The 10,632-nt window shown below is 37.1% G+C and overlaps 1 long non-coding RNA gene and 1 other non-coding gene across 5 annotated transcripts in view; one reads left to right on the top strand and one right to left on the bottom strand.

Annotated features, from left to right (window-relative positions):
* LOC119621366 (uncharacterized) overlaps positions 1 to 10,525 on the top strand; it is a 38,870-nt gene extending 28,345 nt beyond the window's left edge. For 2 of the 4 annotated variants that reach the window (XR_012093394.1, XR_012093395.1), the window contains 2 exons: positions 1,311 to 1,442; positions 9,790 to 10,525. This is a non-coding gene — a long non-coding RNA (uncharacterized lncRNA). Of the gene's footprint in view, positions 1 to 1,310; positions 1,443 to 3,097; positions 3,139 to 9,789 lie in introns of all 4 variants that reach the window. The other 2 variants (XR_012093396.1, XR_012093397.1) reach the window with 2 other exon arrangements.
* Positions 2,286 to 2,390, bottom strand: LOC119624088 (small nucleolar RNA U13). The gene has a single exon (XR_005240176.2). It is a non-coding gene; the product is annotated as a small nucleolar RNA U13 (small nucleolar RNA).
* Positions 10,526 to 10,632: the final 107 nt, after the last annotated feature.

Consider the following 10,632-nt stretch of genomic DNA (forward strand, 5'->3'; position numbering starts at 1 on the left):
TGCGGGATATTAATAGGAGAAATGGTGTGTGTTTGGGTTACAGAGGGTGACATACAGGAATCTGTATTTTCTGCCCTATTCTTCTGTAAATTTAAAGCTATTCTTTAGAAAGTCTTTGAAAAAAACTTCATTTAGAAAAACTATTCTTAAAGCTTTGTAGAGGATCTTTTAAAGTTGGAGGCTAGAGGTCACATATTTGGTAGACTGTTGTTATGGTCCAAACATAAAATAATAAAGGGCTATACTATGGTAGCAAATAAAATTACTTTGAATAGGTTTGCTAATACCTAAGAAAATTTCACATTAGAAATTATTGAGTGGAATTTATAGTTTCTAATATAAAGAAATCATGTGTCAAACATAGTGTGTTAATCAAAAGCAGGAAAAAATATGCATAAAAATTATGAGAACAAAAGCAAATGTGACTGAAAAGATGCTAATAGCCATAACATGCTGAATATGTTGTTTCTTTTTAAAGTTAACATGACACAGAGGGACCAGGAAATGCATGTACTGTATTATTTATGTTCTTATTTCCAGATTTCTGTAATATATATATATACACACACACTTTTAATTCAATTTTATTTTTTTGTGTGTGTGTGACGGAATATCACTCCCTCGCCCAGGCTGGAGTGCAGTGGTGCGATCTCAGCTCATTACAACCTCTGCTGCCCGGGTTCAAGCAATTCTTCTGCCTCAGCCTCCTGAGTAGCTAGGATTACAGGCGTGCACCACCACACCTGGCTAATTTTTTTGTATTTAGTAGAGAATGGGGTTTCACCACATTGGCCAGGCTGATCTCGAACTCCTGACCTCATGATCTGCCCGCCTTGGCCTCCCAAAGTGCTGGGATTACAGGCGTGAGCCACTGCACCTGGCCTGTATTTTCTTAAAAGATCAGCGATTACCAAGTTATTACTGGATGCCTTTAATCTCTTTTGTTAGTGTATCCATATTCCAATAAAAATTTATTTACAAAAACAGGCAGTGGTCTGCTCTATAGGATCTTGCATTAATAAGTTACTTTAATTCTTTAAGTTTGTCTTGATTAAAACACATAATGTACATAATGAAACATCATGATTTGGCATATAGTAAGCAACTGAAAATAGTAGTGGCTATTTTTATTAAAATAGTGTGTATCATACAGCTCAAAATGCTGATTATAAGATGAATCTGAAATTCAGACTTAAAAGTATTGTTATTATAGTAACAAGGTTATATTTGGGATTTTAAATTTTGTTCTACCACCAGAGGTAGTTTAAGGCTTCTTGTATAATGGTTCTTTGTGATGTTTTTCTGGTCAGAGACACGTGTGCTGAACTCTTGGGACGTGTTCCACTACTTGTGGATCCTGGTATTTCCTTGCTCAATTTTCACAAGAAATAGATTTGGCATCTCTAGGAGTATCAAATGAAGATGTTCAGAAACTACACAAGGTGAGTTCATTTTCAATTTTAAAAAATATTCTATTTATATCCATTGATAATGTAGTAAAAGCTTCCAAGTTACTCACTATAAATCATACAGTAATGGTTCTGGAAAGAGCATGGTAATTTTAAAAAGTAACTACTTTATTAAGGTATGGTTGACATGTAAAGCTGTATATATTGTATATAATACAATTAGTTTGGGGATACAGTCTAATCAGTTATGCTAATGACAACTTAGATCTCATACAAAAACACTACACTTTAACTCATCTATCCTCTCCCACATTGTTATGTCAAAATGTACATTTTCATATTGTGCATCAATTAATAAATTACTGTAGCTATAGTTGTTTTTAATACTTTTAACTCAGAATTAAAAATGATTTTATGTACCACCATTACATTACAGTATTAAGAATATTCTGAATGTAACTCTATCCTTCCTTTTACCAGGGAGTTTTACACTTTCACATTTTCATGTTGCTAATTAGCATCCTTTAGTTTCCACTTGAAGTACTTCAACTTTAGTTTCAATTTAAGCATTTTTTGTGAGGCAGGTCTAGTGGTGATGAACTCCCTCAGCTTTTGTTTTTCTGGAAAAGTCTTCATCTTTCCTTTTGTGAATGACAACTTTGTTGGTAAATTATTCTTAGTTGGTAGGCTTTTTTTTCCTTCAATATTTTGACTATATCATCCCATTCTCTTCTGGCTTGCAAGGTTTGCTGAAAAACCCAGTGAAAGTCTTATAGGAGCTCCCTTGTACATGACAAGTTGCTTTCTCTTGCTGCTTTCAAAATTCTTTAACTTTTGACAATTTGATTATAATGTGTCTCAGTAAAAAATTGTTCATATCAAATAGGTACTGTGCCAGTGTTTTAGCAAGGTCTGAGAAAGGCATATCTCACACAATGGCATGAAAACCCAATCATCATGCTTATGAACCACCAAAAAGATCAGCGAAGACACCTTTATGTTCAAGCTATATGGAATTCTTTGGGAATCGTGGATCTGGATGTTCATTTTCCTCCCCAGATTTGGGCAGTTTTCTGCTATTATTTCTTTAAATAAGCTATCTGCCTCCTTTCTCTTTCTCTGCTTTCTATAATATGCATATTGGTTTAGAGTCCTGTAGGCTTACTTCATTCTTTTTTCTTTTTGTTCCTTTGACTGGATAATTTCAAATGGTCTGTCTTCAAGTTCACTGATTCTTCCTTCTGCTTGACTGAATCTGCCACTGAAGCTCACTTTTGAATTTTTCAGTTCAGTTATTGTGTTCTTTAGTTCCAAAATTTGATTTTTTTTTTTGAGATGGAGTCTCACTCTGTCGCCCAGGCTGGAGTGCAGTGGCGCCATCTCAGCTCACTGCAAGTTCCACCTCCTAGGTTCACGCCATTCTCCTGCCTCAGCCTCCCAAGTAGCTGGGACTACAGGCACCCACCACCACGCCTGGCTAATTTTTTTGTATTTTTAGTAGAGACGGGGTTTTGCCGTGTTAGCCAGAATGGTCTCAATCTCCTGACCTCATGATCCGCCTGCCTTGGCCTCCCAAAGTGCTGGGATTATAGGCGTGAGCCACCGTGCCCAGCCAGAATTAGATTTTTCAATGGTTTCTTTGTTGAAATTCTCATTTGTTCATGTATTGTTTTCCTGATTTTATTTAGCTCACTGAGATTCAAGATGAGTGTTCTGAATTCTCCATCAGGTAATGTATAGGTCTTCGTTTATTTGGGGTCAACTGCTAGAACTTTAATTTGTTCCTTTGGTTGTCATGTTTTCTTGGCGTGTGCGTGATCCTTTAAGCCTTGCCTTCTACCTTTGCATTTGAAGAAATAATCACTTCCTCCTGTCTTTACTGACTAGCTTCAGAAGGGAAAGACATTCACCAGCCAGCCTGACTAGAGATTCTGAAGGTCTCTCAGACCTTTTCTATGGATATGCCCACTCCACTCCTCTTGTTCTATCTTGGGAGGGGAAGTCTTAGGATTGTGTGATTTCTTTCAATCTCACAAAGCTAGACTAGGTGCTGAGAACCTCCTTTTATTTTTTCTAATGCAGTGCCCCAGAGTGTTCAAGGTTGTGTGCCTTATTCCAATCCAGCAGGAGCCAGTTGCTGATATCTGTGTACTACCTGCCGGGGCCTGCATACACTATCTGCAGGGGAGGGTGGGCTGCTGGCTAGTGGATGGGTACATGGAGTGTTGGGTGTGCTTGTCAGCTAGTTGAGGGGTTCTGCAGGTGAAGTGTCCTGTAGGGCTCATGGGTGAGCCTATGGTGGAGTCTGCAAGCCAGTTAGCAGACTCCACATCTGGCTCTGAAGAATCATGTGTTGGTTGCTATAAGCCTCTGCTTCTTTTCCCTTTTCCTAGCTATTCCTAGACTATTCATCTGTGAAGAGTCCCTCAGTATTCTGGATAGGGAAAAACAGAAGTGAGCCTTTTGGGTGGCACCATGCAAGGCTAGGGAAGCTGGGCACTCACTTGACTCTTACTTTCCTTCCTGGGAGAACTCATGGGCCAAAGAGGCCTCTCTTAGCACTGAACTCTGCTGCCTTTGAGGAGAAAGATGTAGGTAAAGTGAAACTCTGCTTCTTACCCTCTTCAGTGTGTCTATTCTTGAGTTTTTCATTCTACTGGTGTGCTAGAACCTCTTAGCAGATCTCCCAGGCTCCCAAGCGGTATTTGGTATTTCTGCAGGGTTTGAGGGCTGGAACCTACTAATCCACCAACTTGCTGACATCAGTCAGGGTGCCTTTTATCTGAATAGTATTATTTCACACAAAATGCTATCTCTGAGTTTACTAGCTCAGAGGCAAAATAAAAACAAAACAGTTAAATATATAAGGTAACATTATTAAATCTCACATTTATTCCGTGCACAACTACAATATCTCAAAGCATTATACAGGTTCCTGCTTAATGCCTAGTTCATCAGTGCTTGGAGTAGCTAGTTCCATAAACTTCTGAGGTAAGTAAGAATGTCTTATTTTATTATTTAATGACTATATATGCAGATTATAGTAACCATGAAATTTCTAAGGCAAAAAAGATGGCTTCCAAAATAGAAAAAGAAACTTCAAAGATCTATGGAATTAAGCTTTTAATTATGCACATATGCATATACAATTATGTATATCATGTATTTGCTTTGTAACCATAATCTTTGTCTAGTCAATGACTGCAAAAGTGGGGTATGTCAGTATACACTTATAGAATTATAGGAAAGAAAAGGTTTCTTCAGAGCTCACTCTATTCTATCCTATGTTTGCTTGTTTATTTATTTATTATGGATTGACTGACAGGGTCTTGCTCTGTTGCTCAGGCTGTGGTACAGAGGCACAACCATACCTCACTGTAACCTTGAACTCCTGGCCTCAGGTGATCCTCCCACCTTGGCTATATAGATAATTCTATACACTGCTAGTTTTTAGTACCACAAAGTGTTATGGTAGGTGATTTCAAAATAGTTTCGCCATGTTATTAATTTCCAGATCCCAGTTTTGTTTCTTTAGTTTTCCATTTATTTCTAGTTTGCTGGACTTCCTCTTAAAACTGTGGGGTTAAGGCAAGGCAGTTCCTTATACACAAAGGGAAAGTAAGAACACCAAACACCAAAATCAAAATGTTCTAATAAAAAAGTTTATCTCTTTAAAATGTTGAATAGACAGATTTAATAATTCTTTTTTTAAAAAATTGATTAGCTTCTCATATAATCATTAACCCCAACCTATAGTCCACTGTAAGTATCCTCTTAATTTGTTAAAGCATATTAGTTGTTCCATTAATTTCATCTACTTTTCCAATCTATGAATCTGTGATTCCTTTTACCTTTCTCTTATTTTGGGTTTCTTATACCTTGATCAAATGTCCTACTTTTTCTTAGTTTATTCCTCATTTAGGTGGAACACATCCTCCATTAGCCTTTTGAGAAGAGAATGTGTAGATTGTGTATTTTTAAAATCTTTTAGGTTTGAAAATGACTTTTTTACAGTTTCACAATGGGTTCTTAGTTTGGATTGGTATAGAAATCTAAATTATAGGTAATTTTTATTCAGATATTTTAAGAATTGCCCTTTAACTTCCAGAGGTACTATTAAGAAATCCAGTACATTTAACTTTTGTAGTATGTGTCTCAAGTCTGTTTGAGTTGCTGTAAAGGAATAGCTGAGGTTGGGTCATTTATTTAAATAAGAGATTTGGCTCATGGTTCTGCAGGCTGTAAAAGAAGCATGATGCCAGTATCTGCTTCTTGTGAAATCTTCAGACTGCTTACACTGAGGGCAGAAGGCAAGAGGAGCCCATGAATACACAGTTCACATTGCGAGAGAGAAAGGCCAGGAATTAGCGGTATGGGGGTGCCCAGGCTCTTTGTTTTTTGTTTGTTTGTTTCTTTTTTTGAGACAGTCTCACTCTGTTGCCCATGCTGGAGTGCAGTGGCACAATCTCGGCTCATAGCAACCTCCATCTCCCAGGTTCAAGCGATTCTCCTGCCTTAGCCTCCCGAGTAGCTGGGACTGATTACAGGCATGTGCCACCACACTGAGCTAATTTTTGTATTTTTAGTAGAGACGGGGTTTCACTATGTTGGCCGCTCTGGTCTTGAACTCCTGACCTCAGGTGATCCGCCCACCTTGGTCTCCCAAAGTGCGGGATTACAGATGTGAGCCACCGCGCCTGACCCCAGGCTGTTTTTAACCACCACCTCTCACAGGAGCAAACAGAGTAAGGACTAATTATCACAAAGACTGTACCAAACCATTCAGGAGGGAACCACCCCCATGACCCAAACACCTCCCACTAAGCCCTACTTACAACACTGGGGATCAAATTTCTTCTTCCTTTTTGAGACAGTCTCACTCTGTGACCCAGGCTGGTTGCAGTGTTACAAGCTCACTGCAACCTCCATCTCCTGGGTTCAAGTGATTCTCATGCCTCAGCCACCTGAGGTTACAGGTGTGTGCCACCAACCTGGGTAATTTTTGTGTTTTTAGTAGAGATGGGGTTTCACCATATTGGCCAGGCTGCTCTTGAACTCCTGGTCTCAAGTGATCTGCCCGGCTCAGCCTCCCAAAGTGCTGGGATTACAGGCGTGAGTCACCGTGCCCAGCTGGGATCAAATTTCAATATGAGACTTGGAGGGGTCAAAAAAACATCTAGAGAAAGAGCTCCAGAAATCTGCATGGGGTTCCTTTAAGCATTTTATATTAATAACAATCTGACATACTCAATATCCATGTTATTAGCATTGACACATTACATAATTACATTGATCATGTAGATCTAGACCAACCACTGTGAAAAAAACAAGGTGCAGCTAATAATAAAAAAGATGAGTTTTTAATGAGGTAAAAAAATAATGATGAAATATCATACTAACTATGCATGTATATGTGCCAGCTGCTGTTTTAATTGCTATCTATGTCTTAATTCAGTGCATATACACAATACATCCTTAAGATGTAGGTATTACCTACATTTTTACAAGTTATATAATTTATCCTAGTAGAATCAGAATTGTAGTCCAAACAGTGTGGCTCCAAGAGTCTACAGTCTTAACTATAATGCTGCATGTAATTCCTTGCACTAAGTAGACGGTAGTAGTGTTTTGTTATATTGTTATTAAGTGCCCTTTCTTGACCAAATAAAAAATTGGTAAACCTATCTTGGCTTCCCAATTTAAAAATCTATTGGCTGATGAAATCTAAAAGCCTGGAAATCAACAATTTATAGGGCCAGTAAACAACAAAAAAATGAAAATTTGAGAAGTAACTGATGGAGCAAAGTCTTAAAGGGATTCAGCTCTAGAATACAGGGAGCAGTTAGATTTGGAGAACAGAACAAAAGCTAAGTATAGAAGGGATTATGACCAAGTAGAGATGATGGTGAAAAACGCTTCTCTGGTAACTAAAAATCAAGGTCATCTGAGTTCAAAATAAGCCTGGTAATGTTAATAGAAGACATAATTATTAATGTAGAATAGTGAAGATTTGAACAACTTTTGTGAGGAATGAGAAAAATAAATAAATCGAGGAATGGGCCAACAGAATAGAAAAAGAGAGGATTTCAAAACTAAATCAATGTTTAGTGGCAGTAAAAATGTACCAGAATGTGAGACTGTGGTCAGAGGTAAAATTTCTGAATTTAGGGTCTCAAAGCCAGAGTAAAGGGTCATTCATTGATGGTAAAGACGATAATGATAATAACCATTCATTGAGTATATTACAAAATTAATTGTATCTAGTCATAACCACTGGTATCACCATATCACAGAGAAGAAAACTGAGGCCCTAATTAATTTTCAGTAAAAAGTTAAGTTTTTCATACAACTTGACAAGAGGACTCAAATTCATAGAGTAGTAAAAGGGTCAGACATTCTCAATGCAATTTGAAGAAAACAGGTGGGGAAGCTTATCTTGCTAGATTTTAACACTTATATAGTTGTAGTAATTATGACAGTATGGTATTGTTATAGAGGTTATACAAATACAGCAATGGAAGAGAATAAGCAACCCAGGGATGTTTAGAAACCTGATTTGAGATAAGTGACATTACAAACCACAAAAACAAGTTTAACTCTTCAATAAATGGTGCTAGAACAATTAGTTGTTTGTATGTAAAATAATAACAAATGAGAGTAGACCCCTTTCTCAAGCACAAAAAGTAAATACTGGGTAGAGTAAAGCCCTAATATGAAGACTATAAGTTTAAAAGTTTTAGCAAAAACACAGATGAATACATTGTGATTTAGGGGTAGAAAAAGATTTCTTAAACAAGACTCCCAGAACACAAATTATAAAGAAAGAGACGAATAAATTTGACTACACCCAAACAAATTTCAATATTAAAAAAAAGACATACATGGCCAGGCACGGTGGCTCACGCCTGTAATCCCAGCACTTTGGGAGGCAGAGGCAGGTGGATCATGAGGTCAGGACTTCAAGACCAGCCTGGCCAATATGGTGAAACCTCATCTCTACTAAAAATACAAAAATTAGTCAGGCGTTGCGGCGGGCACCTGTAGTCCCAGCTACACCAAAGGCTGAGGCAGGAGAATCACTTGAACCTGGGAGGTGGAGGTTGCAGTGAGCTGAGATCACGCCACTGCACTCCAGCCTAGGCAACAGAGACTGTCTCAAAAACAAAAACAAAAACAAAAAAAACAAAAAGATATTCACTAGAAGATAAGCAACAGGAAAAGATAAGCAACGAATGTAACCAACAAGGTAATATTTTCCAGAAAACATGTACCAGTGAATCTGATGAACAAACCAATAGCACAGTGGGCAAAGATGTCAAGAGAAGTCTAGTAGGCATTTGGAATTAGACTCCTAGAATTGAGATTAGCCTAAAGAAATCTGGGCTGGAAATAGAGGGATTTGGGCTATATCAACTTAATGATCATATTTGAATTTGGGGCACTGGATGACCTAATGGGATAAAAGCATGAAAGAAATAAAAGTCTTGGGCCTAGCTAGGACAGGCAGAGGATTAGTGATCCTCACTCAAGTGCTTGAAAGTAAATAATGACTCCTTTAACTGTATTTACATATTTACTTTATCTTGACTTTTCTGACCACAGTTTATGTCTTTTAAAGATGGAGTCTAAAAACACTATCTCATAAGGTGATCAGATAAGTCTATTACTTCTATTTAGAGCAATGTTATCTTTAGACCATGTTTCATGTGCAGCCAAGAAGGCAGGGTTGTGGAAATTAAATACAAATATAAATGAAAACAGGAGTTAAATTTTTAAGTAAAGGGAATTTAAGAAAATATTCCTTTTAAGTGGATAATAAGATTTTTTAAATTGGTGGAGTTAGGAATTATCTCCTTTTATACATTTGCATAGCTCATGTAATGCATCAGAATACCTAATATATGATCCACACCTGTTCTCTATATTTCAAGGCCTCCCAAAAAAGTTTTATCCGTATAGACTTGCATTCACTACATTTTTTCTACTTGAAAATAACAAACCAGCTATTCAAATAAACTGCTAAGAGGAAGGAAGCCAGCCATAGAAAATTATGTACTGTAAAATTACTTCTATGTGAGGGTCAAAAACATGCACAGCAATACAGAATAATAGTAATGGTGGTCGATGTGGTTAGAAGGGGCACTTTTTAAAAACGCCTCTGTTGAACATTCTGTGTATTGATGTGGATGTTGGTTACCTGGAACTGTACATTTGGCACTTGAGCATTTTACTATGTTATACCATTGAGGTATATATTTTTTAATTCTTTAAAGAAAAACTGCTTGGAAGTCTTATTCTTAATGCACAACAATCACAAACATTAAATTTATACAGTCCAGAGAATGTAAAGTTGCTTTAAAAAATTCTTTCCTTTTCTCAGTTTAAAATACCAAGGGGAAAAATGAACTCAACACAGCACGTCTTGCCCTTGTCAAGATGACAGATCCTCTAAGAGAAGAAACGAATAGGTAATGGCCTTTTCCAAGATTTTCTTCCCCTAATGCACCCCACTTCCAACCTACCCCTACCTCAACTAGGGTATCCAGTTGTACCCAAAGGTGCTTCTACATTAGATCCACAGAGATTAAAGATAACAGCTAACAGAATAGTCCAGAGGACAAGGATATTCAAGTTCCATCATCTTCAGGATAAAAAAGCTCCAGGGTTTACCCCCAAACTTAAAGCTCTCTAAAGGAAGAAGGAAATCCATCGACCTTTTAAACATCACTTTGTATATATCATCTTCTGTACTGCCCTAGCTCAAAAACATGAACATGTATCTAAACATCTTTGTAGCATTTCCATTGTAAATTTTACTTTAACAATTTTGAACATGTTATAATGATAGAAAATTATTTAATCTAGATTTCGGTCAACTCTATTACTGACAGTTATTCTTTTTTAGTGAAGGACAATCACAAACACTAAATTTATACAGTCCAAAGACTAAAAGATTGCTTTAAAAAATTTCTTCCTTTTCTCACTGTAAAATAAAAATACCAAGGGGAAAAATAAAAAGTATTTATTATAACTGGCTGTTACACTGTCATACACAATGAAACACTGGACCATGAGCAGTTCGTTATTACATGTTGTTAGTTAAGTGTAGAACTGTAAATAATGAGGCACGTTATTAAGATATCACACACATTATCCAATCAGCAAGTGCACGACTTCGGACATTTTGACTTCAGCCAAAATATGAAACAAAGTCATAGCAAGA

The sequence above is a fragment of the Chlorocebus sabaeus genome, chromosome 7 (genome assembly GCF_047675955.1).
Source record: "Chlorocebus sabaeus isolate Y175 chromosome 7, mChlSab1.0.hap1, whole genome shotgun sequence".
Classification (NCBI taxonomy): domain Eukaryota; kingdom Metazoa; phylum Chordata; class Mammalia; order Primates; family Cercopithecidae; genus Chlorocebus; species Chlorocebus sabaeus.